Below are 17,140 nucleotides of genomic sequence, written 5' to 3'. Positions count from 1 at the left end.
AAGTGGGGACATAGGCAGCTTTAGAGAGAGAGGATGGAATTCGTGTTGTCTGCCAAACCACCTGTACTTCAAAGCTGGTTTTTTTTTAAAGATTTTATTTATTTATTTGACAGAGATCACAAGTAGGCAGAGAGGCAGGCAGAGAGAGAGAGGAGGAAGCAGGCTCCCCATGGAGCAGAGAGCCCAATGCGGGGCTCGATCCCAGGACCCTGGGATCATGACCTGAGCTGAAGGCAGAGGCTTTAATCCACTGAGCCACCCAGGCACCCCCTTCAAAGCTGTTTTATTAGACCATCCATCTTCACCAGAGTGTCTTTCAACCCTCCAGATTTGATCGACTCTGGCCCCCCCAATTCCCCTCTCGCCACTCTCCCCAGCAAAGCTCTGCCATAGCCCTGTGAACACCAGTGCCCACATTCAACTCTCAACCTCCCACTCTCAAGCTCCTTAATCCTCAGGCAGGTCATTGAACCTCATTGCTGGGATTGTAAACTGGCACAACCCTTCTAGAAGGTGGTTTGACAGTAGTGATTGAAAGGTAAAAGGTGCATATCAGTTTTAGGAATTTATTCCGAGGAGATAAAATGACATACACAAGGATGTCCACTGCAGTATTATTTATGACAGTGGGGAAGGGAAACAATATATGCCCAATATCAATGGTTAGCTACACTGTGGTCATTTGGCTGATAAAAAATGCAGCAATTCATTTTAAAGAAATTGAAAAAATTTAATACATGGTATTAAGTGAAAATTAACATATAGAACTGAATATGTAGCATGAATTAAATTTCTTACATGCATACATATGTAAAAGTCATAAAAAAGGGAAAATGGGTGAATGGGGTATTAATATATTTTTCAATATTCTCTTATATTTTCCAAAAGTTTTACAAAAGACTATATTTCTTTCTAGGTGCAGAAAAATCAGCATAAGTTAAAATATATTTTGATAGTTCCCACCATCTATCGGGTGAAGAACAAACTTCTTAATTTTTTAAGATTTTATTTATTTATTTGTCAGAGAGAGAGCAGAAGCACAGAGAGCTGCAGGCAGAACAGGCAGAAAAGGCAGAGGGAGAAGCAGGCTCCCTGCTGAGCAAGGAGCCTGATGTGGGATTCCATTCCAGGACCCTGGGATCATGACCTGAGCCGAAGGCAGACACTTAACCAAATAAGCCACCCAGACATCCCAAGAACAAACTTCCTAACAGAGGATTTTCATAATCTGACCCCACCCTAATGTAACAGCTTCATCTTGTGCCACTGCCTATCCTTGTCAGCAACCCACATCATGCCGAAGTACCTTGCTTTAACCACTCAGAGCCACTTGTCATTCTGTAAACACATTGTAACTGTCATACTGTCATGCTTGTATCCTTCCTGTGTTCTCCATCTGGAATGACCTCTACATTTTTCAAGGAGCAATTCAACTATCTCTACCCCATCCTTGGCAGTTAGCTAATTCTTGCTCTTTTACTTCTGCAGAATTTTTATATATACGTAAGAGTTACATTTTTAGTCTCTGTCATCCCCACTCTTTGGTTTCTTCAAGATTTTGTGGGAACCCCAAGAAGAAAAGACTAATAACTCTATTTTGGAGAGTCAGGAAAGTAGTCACAGAGAAGAGGAAATTTGATTGGGTTCTTAAAGAATGAATAGGAGTTTGTCAGGTAGGCAAAGGGCAATGGACATCCCACACATTCCTAGAACAAGCTTTCAGTATGCCCAGTGGCAAACTCTTGTACTTATTTCCATCATAACTTTTATCTCACTGCATAGTGTTTTGCATGGGGAAATTGTCTGTCCCCTACCAGACAATAGGTCCTCGGAGGCAGAAAATGTGCCTTGTTTTCCTTGCAATGTGCAGCACAGTGCCTAACAGATGCTGGGCATCATAAATATATTTTTGTGCTGGCATATGAAAGCATAAAAGTACCAATCCAGGAACTACCTTTCTCCTTGTCTTAGTGCAAGTGGGGAAAACATCATATTCTTATTGCCTCTTATCATTGGTTTCAAGAACAGGCTCAGAGATGCTGAAATACTCTATAAATTGTCTGCTGATTTGAACCAAATTGAAGAAGTTGCTCACCTGGCAGGCATTAAGAGGATTTTCTGTAACATTTGGACTTCATTTGAGTATAAAAATTCCACCAGGATGAGCTTTGCTTCCCCTTTAAACAACATGCCACAGTTTTCAGGATGATGCCTTGGAAATAAATTCTGTTTGAGTAATATTTCTCTTGGACTCATAAAATCTTTATGGCAATCTTTTTTCATCTCATAGACTATGAGAAGGAAGAAAAAGCCAGAACCACTGAGCTGGAAGTGGGGAGTGCAGTATTTTCTCATATGTGGGTCACACATTTAATGTAAATAGTTTTTAAATGCAAATCCAATACTGACTACACATTAGCTCAAAAAGCCTAGCTCTGTCCAAAGTGCTGAATCTATGAGTACTCCCTGATTAAAGGGTAGGTGGTATGGAAATGATGTATCCTTGCAGATAGAAGGCTTGAATCTATTAAAACATCTAGTAATAGCCATACTAGTGATAACAAGACAAATGCCAACAGAAATAAAACAAAATGAACAGCTTAGTGACCCCACTGCAGGAGAGAGTGAGGGAGGGAAGGAAGGAGAGAGAGAGAGAGAGATACAATAAATTGATAGAACTGAGCTCTTAACCCCGTTGTACAAAGGAGCACTGAATTGGGATTAATGCATGAATGCATTAATCATTAATTCAATACAATTTTTTGAGTGACTACTATACACTCAGCATTGTACTAGGATATTAAATGAGATAAACCATTATCTTTGATCTCTACAAGATCACAGTCAGTGTTTACTCAACCACTGACCAGCTGTTGACCAGCTGTTGGGCAACTTACTTAAACTTTCCAAGCCTTGGATTTCTCCTTTAAAATTTCATGATAATAGGATCTCACGAGATTACTGTGAAAATTAATTAAGGTGACACTTAAAAAGCACTCTGCACAAAATTTAACATGTAAGCTCTCAGTAAACATTACATGTTAGGATCATATGTGGTTCATTATGCTAAGTTCTTCATACCCATTACCTTTTATTCCATCCTTTACTCTGCACCAGCCACATAGGATAGGTTTTAACGACTCCTTTACACAGGTTAGGAAAGTGAGGCTCAAAAGAATGGGGTTCATTATCTCACCCAAGTTCGTATGGTTGGTCAATAGTGTGGACAGAATTCAGAGCCAGCACTTCTTTTTCAATTTTATTTATTTTTTAAAATTTATTTTCAGTGTTCCAGAATTCATTGTTTATGCACCACACCCAGTGCTCCATGCAATACGTGCCCTCCATAATACCCACCACCAGGCTCACCCAAACTGCCACCCCCCTTCCCTCCAAAACCTTAAATGCTTCTCAGAGTCCACAGTCTCTTATGGTCCCCCAACTCACTTCTCCTCTGTATCTCCATGTCCTCTATATTATTCCTTATGCTCCACAAGTAAGGGAAGCCATATGATAATTGAATCTGCCTGATGGCTAGTGGTGATGAACATTTTTTCATGTGTCTGTTAGCCATTTGTATGTCTTCTTTGGAGAAGTGTCTGTTCATGTCTTCTGCCCATTTTTTGACATGATTATCTGTTTTGTGTGTGTTGAGTTTGAGGAGTTCTTTATAGATCTTGGATATCAGCCCTTCATCTGTACTGTCATTTTTGAGAATCTTCTCCCATTCTGTGGATTGCCTCTTTGTTTTCTTGACTGTTTCCTTTGCTGTGTAGAAGTTTTTGATCTTGATGAAGTCCCAGAAGTTCATTTTTGCTTTTGTTTCCTTTGCCTTTGGAGACATATCTTGAAAGAAGTTGCTGTGGCCGATGTCGAAGAGGTTACTGCCCATGTTCTCCTCTAGGATTCTGATGGATTCCTGCCTCACATTGAGGTCTTTTATCCATTTTGAGTTTATCTCTGTGTATGGTATAAGAGAATGGTCGAGTTTCATTCTTCTACACATAGCCGTCACTTTTTACTCTAAAGTCAGTGCTCATAATTATGGTGATTCTGGCTAGAGCAGGACTTGAAAACAGACTGATTGTCCCTGTCAACAACGAAAGAAATAAAGCCAACTCCACCCTCATCTGGGCTGGCACTTTGGGAAAGGCAAATTCTCAGGAACTGGGGTGGGCACACAAGCTAGGTGCCTTTGTGAATTTTACATTAGGGATACTTGCAGGTTGACAAAGATGAGAAGGATAAATCCCAACCCACAGGAGATTAGGGTTTTGGCTCTACTCTCCTGGCCAAAGCCCAAAAAGAGTCTTACCAGTCTCTCAGCCCACAAGGGAGCAAGAATAGGGACCAGAGACCAGAGCAGAGCAGTCAGGCAAATGGGCCACATTTAGATATGGAGGTTAACTACAAAGCCTGCAGAGGTTAAATCCCAAAGGGCATGTTGAATTTTGGGGGGTGGGCAAGAGACTTTTTCCAGAATCCATCTGACGAGAGAGAAAGGTGCTTGTGATGAATTGCCTCCTGGAGACTCACTGGCACCCAGACAGAGCAAGTTAAGCTCAAATATGTGGCAAAGCAAAGGCTGGGCAAGGGCTGGCATCACAGAAGCCACTGTCTCACACATTCCATTTGGAACCTCCAGCTGAGAGAAATCTACAATTGTTCTGGTCTGTGTCCTGTGGAGCAGGGAGATGCGGCTTCTGAATTAGTGACACCACATTGCTACCTCCATGGTAAGAATGTTCTTTTCCTTTTAGTCTAAGAACTTATGATCCAGACCTACAGGCTCCACATAAATATATATTCTCTTTGCTTTCCTCCCTGTGGGACACATCAGGCTACAAAGCACAACATCCCCCCTTCTTCCTCCCTCCCCCAAAGCTGTTCAGTAAACAATGGGAGCTTTGGACTCCTTTGATTGAAACCGAAAAGGTCACATCTCAGTAGTGTCTTTGAGTCTTACTTGTCCCATTTGTGACAATCCTGGGCTGTCGTGGGGCCTCCCTAAGGTGCTCTTCCAGCTCTGACTTTCCATAGGTGTCTTTTAAACACAGAGAGTCATCAGCCATCAGGCAGGTAAACGGATCAATGTGTGCTGTTCATCGAATTGTGCTCCCAGGGCCTCTGTGTCTGCTGCCTTCTGCTCCTGCTGCTGCTGTCAGATCAATGAGGTGTACTGGAGGGCTGTGCTGTGTCATAACAGCGACTCCTTTGTAGGGACTTTTCTCAGCCCTTCTCCTTCAAGCTGGGAGGTTAGGGGCAGCCTTGCCCCACACCTCAGCAACTCCAGAGAGGCCCGTGTTGGCTTCCGATCAAGGTCAGTAGGGGGTCTCCGGAAAGGACTGCTTGCTGGTCTCCCACTCACCTGTGGTGCTATCTATTCTGTCCCCATGAGAGGGGAAGTGTAGGTGTTCCCATCAAGTGGCATGTACATGGAGCCCATGGTGCCAGGACTCATCTTCCTCTCAAGCTAAGAGAAGGCATGTGGTGACAGCGAAAGCAAAGCAAGAGTTTTGGGTTACTTCCAGTGCCTCACCTCTCTGCAGTAACGGTCCCATGCAATGGCTCCTGGCTCAGGAATTCAGAGGGTTTATTGAACAAATGCACAGGACAAAGAGTGCTGAAGAACTGCTCTCTCTAGTACTATGTGGTCCCTTCCCCTCTTCCTCCTTGTGTATCAGTACACACAGTCCCAAATAGTCCCTCCAGATGTTAGGTCAGACTGACTTCTAGTTTTCTGCATCTCTTGATTCAAGCTATCAAGAGAAAGAATCTGATTTGTCCAGCTGGCTGATGGAGTGTAAACTCCTCATTCAGTCAGTTGACACTAAGAAGAGGCACACTCAACGGGGACAAGAATGGTTGCTGGAGCCCACCCCTCCACTGGTGGCGGCAGTGGGTGGGTGAGGAGCAGGGCAGCCATTAGAAGAGGGCATGGGCTAGCACTAAAACCATGACATGGCTTCCACATCAGCCTAACCTTTCCCTCTTCTCTTGGGTTGTTCTCAAAAAGAAATGAAGAAAATTTCTTTCATCTACCTCCTTGAACTAAACAAAATAAAACAGAGGGCCCAACACTCCATGAAGAGAACTTGAAAGCCATTTCAGGGTGTCCCCACCACTATTATATTATCTGGCTGGCTTTCACATTCTGCAGAATGAGGCTCTGTAAATACCGGGGATTACTCTAATGATTACGAGTCCTCTAAGCTAAATTTCCCAAGTGCTCAGGGTTGTGATGCTTTGGGATTTAGAGATATAATTAAGAACAGATGAGCCTCAAAAAGATTGATGACCATTATCGGGGGTGGCAGGAGAGAGCAGAGAGGATGTTGGTGGGGGTCCAGGATTCCATTGCCCCATTGTGGTGGCAGAACACAGCCAGGGGAAGGGGTGGGGGATGGCAAGTGGCCTGAAGGAACTTGGTCACTAGAGTCAGGAGTCCCTGCCTCCCAGAACTGGAGACACAACCTATAAATCCTCTCAACAGGTTAGAACCAGGCAGTGTGGAGTCACCCTCAGACCGTGGTGCTGTTCTGTTCAGCTTTCTACTGTTCTGGGACCCAGGGAGTCCGCCACATCTGGCCCATTTCCTCTCAGGCAGCCATTTGCCTTCTGCCCACTTATCAGTCTTGCCACAAGAGGGTTTCTGCTGCAGCATTGGGCCATTCCCCAAACCCCTTTAGTTTTTATTCATTTCCCAGTGTTTTTCCCCAACTTTGGGATTTACTAAAAGGAACGGAAATGCCAAAAGGCAATGCTATGTTTTATTTGATCTATCGACCACAGTGACCTGAATCTATAGCATCTGTAATGCCAAGATTGTTTTGACCTTCTAAAAGGAAATGAGTGTGCTCAGAACCAGAGCCAAGCAAGCAGCTCTGATCCATCCACAAGCAGAAGTCTGGGACCTGGGGAGTTTCAGAGAATTAAATTGCCATCAAAATTTGACTAGAGTCTTGAAACCCTTGCAGCCAGGGAAAGGAAGGAGCAGTGATCCAACAATTATCATGAGAGGAGGCAGAATGAGGATGTTAGATCCAGAATGCCTGAGTTCTGCTACTTGATTGCTGTGTGACCTTGGATCTATTGCTTAACCTCTCTGTATTCCATCTTCCTACCTGCAAACTATAGATTAGGATAGAATCTGCCTCATGGGGTTGCTGTATCAAAGGAGTCAAACATGTGAGGTACTTAAAACAGTGTCTGGCATACAGGGAAAGCACATAATGGTCTCTCTTGTTCCCAGGGGTTGCCTAGGTACTCTATCCCGTGTCTTTTCATTTTAGACTCCCAATAGCCCTGGAAAACATATTTTTATATTCCCAACAGGCAGAAGAAATGGAATCTCTGATGTTCAATAAATTGCTTAGGACCACCTAGCTAGTAAGGGGCAGTGATAAATTTCTAAAGTGGAGATCTCTGACTCTAAGCCCTATGTTCTTTCTATTCTCTGTTGTGGCCAGTCTCCTTCATGGTCTGCCTTGCTTCCCATAACTATCCCACTCCCCCAAGTTTCCTCTGCTGAGCCCCTTGGCACCCACCCAAGTTAGTTTCAGTGACCTTGGAATCACAGCACCACTTCCTGGCTATGACAACTCTCTGAGCCTCAGTTTCTCTATTTCTCTAAGTTGGCACAATCACGGTGCCTGCTGAGGAGGAGAGCAATAGCCCCTAAGGACCGGAAAGTGGCTTGGCATCATCAGGCTACCCCTTTGCTGGGAACTGGCCTGGCACCCACACCAGACCATGGTGTTGTCCATTGAACATAAATGTCAGCATCACACAGGCCGCTTCATGACCATGATGGATTAAAATAAAAACAAGACTACTTCATAATCACATCTGAACTCCAACACAAGCAAGAACATTACCAAAACACAAAAATGACCAAATGCTCCCCTCCCTCTGCATCTTGGCTAACGTATGTGACAACTGGTGCTTTAGCAATTGCAACTTTAGTCTTGCTTCATTCCTCCTGCCTTCTAGAGAACATTTACAAAGTCCCCAGTCATAGAAATACACCGACGTCTTGACAACACCTAATCCAGAGCAAAGCTCCACTTTCTTGCGCCCTCCCCAGATCACCTAACAAAAGCCCAAATCCTCAATAGGTTCTTTCCAACACCCTCATACTGAGACCCCCCACGCCCACCCCCCCGCCATGGTTCCCAGTGGTGCACATTCTCTTTCATTGCCACAAGCCAATAACGCCAAGTTTGCTCAATACAGGTGGATTCCTGGTGGTCTTTGGCTGTGGTTTTTTAGGTGGGGTGGGTCTCCACACTGCTTCTGGAATTAAATATGATTCCTGAAGAGCATTTAGAAACAGGGCCTGGTACCTAGAAAGTACCAGGCTAGTTAGTAGCATTGTAATTATTGCCAAAAATGTCCCTCTTTGGACAGACCACAAGCCTGTGAATACTTTTACCACCCATGACTTTTGGGACTGCCATCTGCCTGCTGGGGCCCCTCTTGGAAGACAGCCTCTCAGAGTGTTTCAACAGCAAGGTGGGTGGAGGGGAGGCCAGGCGGGCAGTGGAATGACAATCGGGCTTCAGCGGTCCTCTTTCCATTGCCTGGCAGAGGAGACACTGTGCAGATGGAAGTTCCCTCTCCTGCTCGCCAAAGGAGTCTGGCCAGAGTCCTCTGCACAAATGTACTCACAGCTGCATCTGCAAGGGGCAGCCCCAGGGCTGGCAGAGCTCTTCCATGCCCACTGCTGCTAATTGCAGATAATGCATTAAAAATACAGAGCCACATCTGTTCATTTCAACATGAGTATCGAGGAATTTACGTGGTTTATAATGACAGGGTGTGAGGGGTAGGAAAATTTTTATTCTGCCTTTGGGCCAGAGGCACAGCTGTGAGCAGAGAGCTGGAGGTGTGGTTTCTAGTGCCCAATAAATCTCTGGATGCCAGCCAAGCCCTTTCTTGGAGGTGCCAAGAGATAGATCCAGGTATTTCTCTGGAAATACAAAATGATGTAACCAGTCGAGCACAGAGTATGTGTCTTGGTGCTCAGGAGGCCTTCTGGGCTGCTGTTTGCAGAGCTCCTGCAAGGAGGGGACCGACCACTGCCAGCCACAGGACAAGAGGAGCAACGTGGCTGTCGTGATTCCAGCCAGCATGCACTGAGCACCTAGCAGGGATTCTCAGTCCCCCGCCTGCAAAACAGGGATGTTTAAAGTTCTTGCCTCATTGGGTTTATTATCAAATAAAATAATTACATCCGAATCACCTCAAACAGTAGCAGCATGGCATAGGAATGCAATAAATGTTTACTATTATTACTTGAATGCATTTCAGGCATTGTGTTATATTTTTAAGGGTACTGGGATGAATAAAGCAAGGTCATTGCCCTTCTCCACAAGTCCGGGAGACAAACAGGTAATACAATGTGATCTGCAGTGGGATGGTGATATGCTGTGGGAGTACAGAGGAGGGTGGGAGAGTCAAAGAGGGCTTCCTGGAGGAAGGGACACCTGACCTGACTTTCCTCTGATGCTGGAAGTTTACTAGACCTAAACAGTAAGGAGGAGGATCCCAGCCAAGTGTAGCATGTGAAAAGGCCCTGAGGAGAAGGTGAGGGTATCATGTAGCAGGGCCTCTGGGTGGGAATATTAAACACCTTTTGGTACATAACAAATTGCCCCAGAACTTAAGGTCTTAAGCAGTGTTTATTGTCTCACATGTTCTGTGTATTAGGAATCTGGGTGGGGCTTAGCTGTGTCCTCTAGCTTAGGGTTTCTCACAAAGCTGCAGTGAAGGTATCTGCCAGGGATGCAGTCCTCTCAAAGCTTATATGGGGAAGAAGGTCGCTTCTAAGCTTGTTCACATGATTGAAGGATTGGGTGCCCCAGTGCTGTTGATCAGGGAGACCACCTTAGTGCCTTTCCATTGGGTGATTTTCAACATGGCTGCTTACTTCATCAGAGCAAGTCTAAGAAGGAGAGGATGAGACCAGGAGGCTTGGTCCTTTATAACCTCATCTCAAAAGTGATAGCCTACCACTTTAGCTGTATCCTACTTGTTAGAAACAGGTCACTAGGTCCAGCCCACACAAAGGGGAGGAGATTGACCAAGGGCACAAATGCCTGGAGATGAAGATCATGGGGTCATTTCTGAAGCTGCCTTATTACTGGCTGCATTCTGGTCCCCAACTCCTCCTCCTTCCACATGCAAAATGCAGTTGTCCCTTCCTCAGGTCCCACAGAGTCTCATCCCATGATAGCATCAGCTCAGAGTCCAGAACATCATCACCTAAATCATGTTCAGGTATGGACGAGGTTCCTGGGTGTCATTCCTCAAAGGCAGGTTCTAGAAGACTGCTACTCTGGATCTGTAGTTCTAGTTCTATAAAACCAGAGAGAGAATCATTGCCTGCCACCACGTACCCACAGTGATTCAACAGGCATAGGGCCATGCTTAAAGACATTCTTACTCAAAAATGGGGGAGGGGAATGTGAGGCATAAAGGAGTCCTCTGGTCCATAACAATTCTGAAATCCATCCAGGAAAATATTAGAACTTTCTTGATTACTTTCAAAATCTCAATCATTCCCCATGAGTTGCAAATCCACACTCTGAGCTCCTGTTTCCTTCCTCTGAGTCATTTTTGTCTTTCTCATGGAAGAAAGCGTATGTTGAGAATTTGGGGAGTCCACTGACCTCTTTTTTTCATGCTGTCCCTGTCTTGAGGTTCTGCCAGAACAACCAAGGAATTATGCTCTGATGCTTCCCAGAGGCCCTGCTTTTTGATCTAGAGGACCTGTGAGACCTACCCTAATCTCTTTAAAGGGCCTTCTATGTCTGAATGACATTATGCGCTTTTTTAAATTTAAATTTAATTAGTTAGCATATAGTTCATCATTAGTTTCAGATGTAGGGTTTAATAATTCATCAGTTGCATATAACACCCAGTGCTCATTAAATTAAGTGCCCTCCTTAATGCCTGTCACCCAATTACCCTATCCCCCCACCCATCTTCCCTCCAGCAACCCTGTTTGTTTCCTAGAGTTAAGAGTCTCTCATGGTTTGTCTCTGTCTCTGATTTCTTCCCATTCCATTTTCCCTCCCTTCCCCTTTGATCTTCTGTCCCATTTCTTATATGCCACATATGAGTGAAATGGTAAGATCATTGTCTTTCTCTGATTGACTTCACTTAGTATAATACCCTCTAGTTGTGCCCACATCATTGCAAATAGTAAGATTTCAATTCATTGATGGTTGTATAATATTTCACTGTATATGTATACCACATCTTCTTTGTCCATTCATCTGTCAGTGGACATCTAGGCTCTTTCCATAGTTTGGCTATTGTAGACATTGCTGCTATGAATACTGGGATACAGGTGCCCCTTCGCATCACAACATTTGTATCCTTTGGGTAAATACCTAGTAGTGTAATTGTTGGGTCAACACTATGCTCTTTTGATATTCCTGACATTTCACCCAACAGCTGGACAGTCACACCTTCACTTATCTCCAGACCACCTTTCTCTGACAGTGCTGGAAAGCTGTTTGATTTTAGCATCTTTTGCTGTCTTGAGGGTCTGAGAGTTTTCAAAACTATCAGGCCCTTGCTCCTTTTTAACAATCTTTCCCTCAGTTTATCTCCCTTCTCACCTAAGTGGCAAGAAGAAACTGGCCATGCCTTTGACACTTTGCTTGGACATCTCCTTAGCTGGATTGCTGAGTGGGTATATGTTTTGCTTTCCACATAACTGCAGACAACAGTGTTGCTAAGCTTTCTGCCACTACTTCACAAGGGTCCCCTCTCTCCAGTTTCCAAAATCGTGTCCTCATTGCCTTTTCAGCCTTCACTGGCAGCACCCTCAAAGTCCAGATTTTTCTAACAAGCTTCACAAAATATTCCCTGCCTCTACCCATGCTCTGGTTCCAAAGCCACCTTACATTTGAGATGTTTTTCATGATACTATGCCTCTTTTGATACTACAATTTGTGTTGGTCTCTCTTTCAGTTTATAACAAATTCCCCTAAACTGTAGTAGCACAAAACAACATCTATCAGCCTGGTCTCTGTGAGTCAGGAATCAGGTGTGGCTGATCCGGGTCTGTCACAAAGCTGCAGGAAAGGTGTGCATGGGAGCCCGGGAGTGGTCCACCTCTGAGCTACTTCATGGTTGTGGGATTCCCTCCGAGCAGGCAAGCCAGCCTCAGTTCCTTGCCACATGAGCCTCTCCACAGGACAACTTTTAACATATCCATTTGCTTTGAGCAAGCAATAGAGATTGTGTTTTGTAGCTTAGTCACTAGCAGAGAAATGATGTCTTATCACTTTTGCCCTATTCTGTTCATCAGAAGTCAGTCACTAGGTCCAGCCCACACTTAAAGGGAGGAATCAGACAAGGGTGTGAATACCAGGAGGTGAGGATCTCTGGGAGCTACTCGAGAAGCTGAGTGTTGGCGACAGTGCAGAGGCAGCAAGGTTTGATTATGCTGCGTCAGACTCCCACAGGCAATGGGCAACCACTGAAATGTTTTACTGTTGAAGGGGAAGTCTTACAACATCCATCAGGCAGCCAGAGCAGAGAAAGGATTGGAAAGGGAGCAATGGGTAGTGAGAGCTAGTGCATGGAAACTTATAAGGGGATGGCCACATGAGAATGTTCATGGCATCCCACCAACCCAGAGATCAAGGCCAGCCAGCCTGGAACATCACACGTCCCCCTTTGGGTTCCTGGCTAGGTTTCCTCCTGCTTCAACTGCCCTTTTATATGTTGTTCTCACCTTCTTTAAACCATCCTTTAGAGTCCAGGGCAGGAACCCTCATTCACAAGATACTTCCCACACACTGGACATCATTTACAATGATACATCATTTATTCTCCAGCATACCTATAGACAAGTATAATTTTGGGAAGTGTGATTAGAGGACAGGAGAGTGTCATTGCCTTGGTGATTTCACCCAAAAACCATGCCCTGCCCAAGGACCAAATCCTTGAGCTTAACAGCCCAGAAATTGGATCTTTTGATCCTCAAATAATTGATGATTTCGTGGAAGGTAAAATCAATTATAAGATCCCAACACAGCAGGTGCCTGGGTGGCTCAGTTGGTTAAGTGTCTGCCTTTGGCTTAGGCCATGATCCCAGAGTCCCAGAACTGAGCCCTGCATGGGGCTTCCCTCCCAGCAGGGGGTCTGCTTCTCCCTGTCCCTCTGCCCCCAAGCCCCCTGCTCTTGCTCTGTCTCTTTCAAATAAACACATAAATAATATTTTTTTTAAAAGATCCCAACACAGTTGTGGGTTCCAGATGGTAATCAGTTGTTTTGCAACTGGGATCAACTTCTCTGTCGGGATTTGAGGCAAACCCAATAAATAAATATGCTTATTCCTGTCAGGTTTGGAATCAGTGGCAGGTGCAGGAGAAAGACAGATGAGGATCAGCCTGTCGCCTCTATTACCAATGAACTAATTGAAGTGCAGACCTGAACACATTCTGCAGCTAAGGTGGTGGGAGGTGGAGAAAGAAGGGTATGGTGAGCTTCTCTTCTCAAACTCATTAGGCAGATAAGTCTCACTTCTTATTACTCTTCCAAGTGAATGTCCGGGTTATAAGAGGGAGAAGAATTCCCCTGTGGGCCTTGGACTGGTAGCATCAGTGTCACCTGGGAACTTTTAGAAATGCAAATTCTAGGTCTAACTCCCAGAAAAATTGAATCAAATTCTAGGAGTGGGGCCTAGCAATCTATGTGCTAACAAGCTCTGAGGTAATTCTAATATAGGCTCAAGGTTGAGAGCCACTGGTCCAGTGGAAGCTGTTCATATGCAAATATGAAACCTGGGAAGAAGAGTCTTTATGGAACGTTCTGCCACCCATGCCCACCCTTTTCCCCATCCCTGGGAAAATTAATCACAGGGCTAGAAGTTTCATCCTTTCCACATTTGATTTTCAGCTTACAGCTTCTCCAAGTACCAAGTAGAGACTCCTGATTATTTCCCATCCAAAAAAGAAAAATGTCATGGGTTTGATATTTGTTAGCCTTATCTCTTGATCTTGCAAACCTTGGAGGGGCTAGCATCCCCTTTTGGTACTGATAGTTTCTGAAAATGCTAGAATGACCAATAACCAGAAGTCAAAGTGGAAGCATGTGGCTCTTCCTGCAGAAAACTCTGTGGCTCCCCATTGCACTTAGATTTCAAATAAACTCCTTTCTAATACCTGCCTCACTCCAGCTGCATCTCACACCATGTCAGTCAGGCCTCCCTACTCTCCCTCTAATATGCCAAGCTCACTTCTGCCTCAGGACCTTTGCACTAGCTGTCCTGCAGCTTAAAGAACTCTTTCTTCAGACCTTGGCATGCCTAGTTCCTTGTCCTTTAAATCTGAACCCAAATGTCATCTTTGACCACTGATTTAAAGTGCCCTCAACCTCACTTGTCATTGTTTATCTCATTACCCTTGTTTATTGTCTTTGGAGCACTTGACACTATCAAAAAAATGATCTGGTGTATTTATTTGTTGACTTGTTATCTGTCTGCCACTCCCTGGAATGTAAGAGATCAGGGACCTTGCTGTATTCCTAGCACGAGAACAGTTCTTGGTATATTACAGGCATAAGATTTACATAAATATTTGTTGAATAAATGAATAAATGAATGAATAAGTGAACATAGGAAAAGCTTTAGGAGAGAAGGATCAGAGTGCAGTGATTCATTCATCGAGACAGTGATAGACCCAAAGACTCTGCCTTCCTCTTCCCGAGGACAGGGGCACAGAGCCCAGCTGAATGGGTCTGGAGTGCTGGCACCATACCAGACTCCTTGCCTGTTTCTTCTCTATCCCACTGTCTTAGTCCTGGCTCCCCCTTCTCTTCCTCCTCTTCCCCTCCCTCCGCCTCACTGTTATTACATTACAGTCATTAGAAGCCTGCAGATTCACACCCTCCTGTCGACTTTTTCATAAAGGAATGTTAATGGAGTTCGTCTTCAGCAGGGGTGATGCAGACTGTTGTCAAAACTCTGACTTGGCCACCCACATTCACATAATTAATCACACAAGAAACCAGAAAGGGGCAGCAGGAGGGCTGAACCTCTCTATATGGTGGCCCTCTTCTCAGAGTGGAATATGGTATAACACACAGCTACTGCCCACCAAGAGACCACAGGTCAGGCTGGAAGCAAGACAACTCAACAAGAACCACTACAGAGGAGTAGAAGTCAGGCTCTAATCCGCCATGGGGAGGGGGGTCTCCTCCACCTTCAAGAGGGTACCAAGAAAAGGAAATTAAACACATAAAGTAGAAGCTAGAGGGAAAAATAAGGCTAAAGACAGTCTCTTCTAAAATTATAAGGAAGCTGGCTTTTATTGAGCACTCTATTGGTTATCTGTTGCCATGAGACAAATTACTATACACTTAACGGCTTAAAACAACACACATTCATTGTCTCTCAGTTTCTGTGGGTCAGGAATCTGGTAATAGCTTGGTTTAGCTGTGAGACCTCACAAGGCTGCAGTCAAGATGTCAACCAGGACTGTGTTCTCATCTGAACGCTCAACTGGGGAAGGACCCACTTCCCAGCTTATGTGATTGCTGAAGCACTCAGTTCCTTGTGGTTGTAGGACTGGACTGTGAGCTTTAATTTTTTGCTGACTGTTGGTCAGCTCCTAGAGACTTACCACAGTTCCTTGCCATGTGAGTTTCTCCAGCTTGGCCTCTTCATCATGCTAGCAAAGTCTCTAGAGCAAATCAAGTAGCAAGATGAAGTTTTATACATCATTACATAATCACAGAGGTCACAGCTCGTCTCTTTTTTCTCCATTCAGTTGGTTAAGAGCAAGTCACAGGTCCTGCCCATATTTAAGAAAAGATCGTACATACATGGGTATGGACACCGGCAGGGGGTATTATGAGACAGCCATCCTAGAGGATGCCTGCCGCAGTACATATTAGGTGTCAAGGACTATGCCAAATGCCTTTTCATGTATTATATCATTTATTTACTAAAACAACCTATAAGGTGAGCATCATCCCCATTGCACAGGGGACAACACAGAGGAAAGAACTTGACCAAGGTCCTGCAAACGTTAAGATCAGAACCATCTGTATCATAGCACCAAGCCAACCTGCACAAGCTTAGAGGACTAAAGGATTTGCATCTTTAGAGTGAGGAGTAAGGGCCTGAGGGAGGCAGGGGAAGGGGGGTAACAAGTGTATTCTAGCTCCCTTTAAGACTTGAGATCAGGAGGAAGGGATGGGTGTGGATGACATGTTGAGAAACAAGAACACTGAGAATGCTTATGTTTGATGATCTCTGTTTTCTCAATGAGACAGAAAATGAGGGCATCTCCTGAGAGAGTGGGGGTTGGGATGGAGGGGAAGCAGAGCCAAGTTGAAACAACAGCTGTAGGGAATGGGGAATGGGAAACAGGAATCTTGCCAGCAGCAGTACAAGTTTGCCAAGTAGGATAAAGTTGCTTCATCCCTGAAGACTTCAAAGGTCTCCTTGGTAGGGCCCCCTACACTCTGAGTTGCCTTCATTTTCATCATGCCTTTTAGTGCTGTAGTTTATGCTCACATCCTTCTTACCAGAAAGAAAGTTCTTTCAGGGCAGGAACCTGACAGTAGTCTATGCAACCGACTATGCAGTACCACATAGTAGACTATGCAGTAACCAACACAGGATCTGGCATATGTGAGTCTTCCATAAATGGCCTGACTCCAGACCTTGAACTTCTAAATCACTCCACTATATTACCTTCTATTCCCTAAAGGCTCTCTAGTTCTGTAAGATTTTTCAAAGTATGTATTTTTACTTTTATTTTGAGAGTAAAAGTTCAAAAAGTGGTAGAGGACAAAGTCTAAGTCCATCCTGGAACAGGAGTGGAGGTGGAATTAAGGAAGTCTGTTGCATGCATAACGCAATGACAAAAAAGCAATTTTGTCTTTTGGCCCAGTCTTTTTGGTGTCGAGAAGTAAATAGCCATTTCACAATATTTCATACCAACTTATATTGATTGAGATGAAGCATTGCTCATGATATATCACCTGAAAAATAGAGCACAGACACAGAACAGTCCTATTGTGCCAAATGACCACTTTAGTCTCATTTTAAATGGCAAAATCCTAACTCAAAATATCTTAGACAAAAAAAGAAAAAAGAAAGGAAAAAAGA

The 17,140-nt window shown here is 44.4% G+C and overlaps 1 protein-coding gene across 4 annotated transcripts in view; it reads left to right on the top strand.

Moving 5' to 3' along the window:
• The window catches only part of CSMD2 (CUB and Sushi multiple domains 2), a 607,752-nt gene that overhangs the window by 248,253 nt on the left and 342,359 nt on the right, over positions 1 to 17,140 (top strand). The window lies entirely within an intron of this gene.

This window comes from Mustela nivalis (assembly GCF_964662115.1).
Source record: "Mustela nivalis genome assembly, chromosome: 10".
Classification (NCBI taxonomy): domain Eukaryota; kingdom Metazoa; phylum Chordata; class Mammalia; order Carnivora; family Mustelidae; genus Mustela; species Mustela nivalis.
The sequence above is the reverse complement of the archived record's forward strand: the minus strand, read 5'-3'. Positions and strand labels throughout refer to the sequence as shown.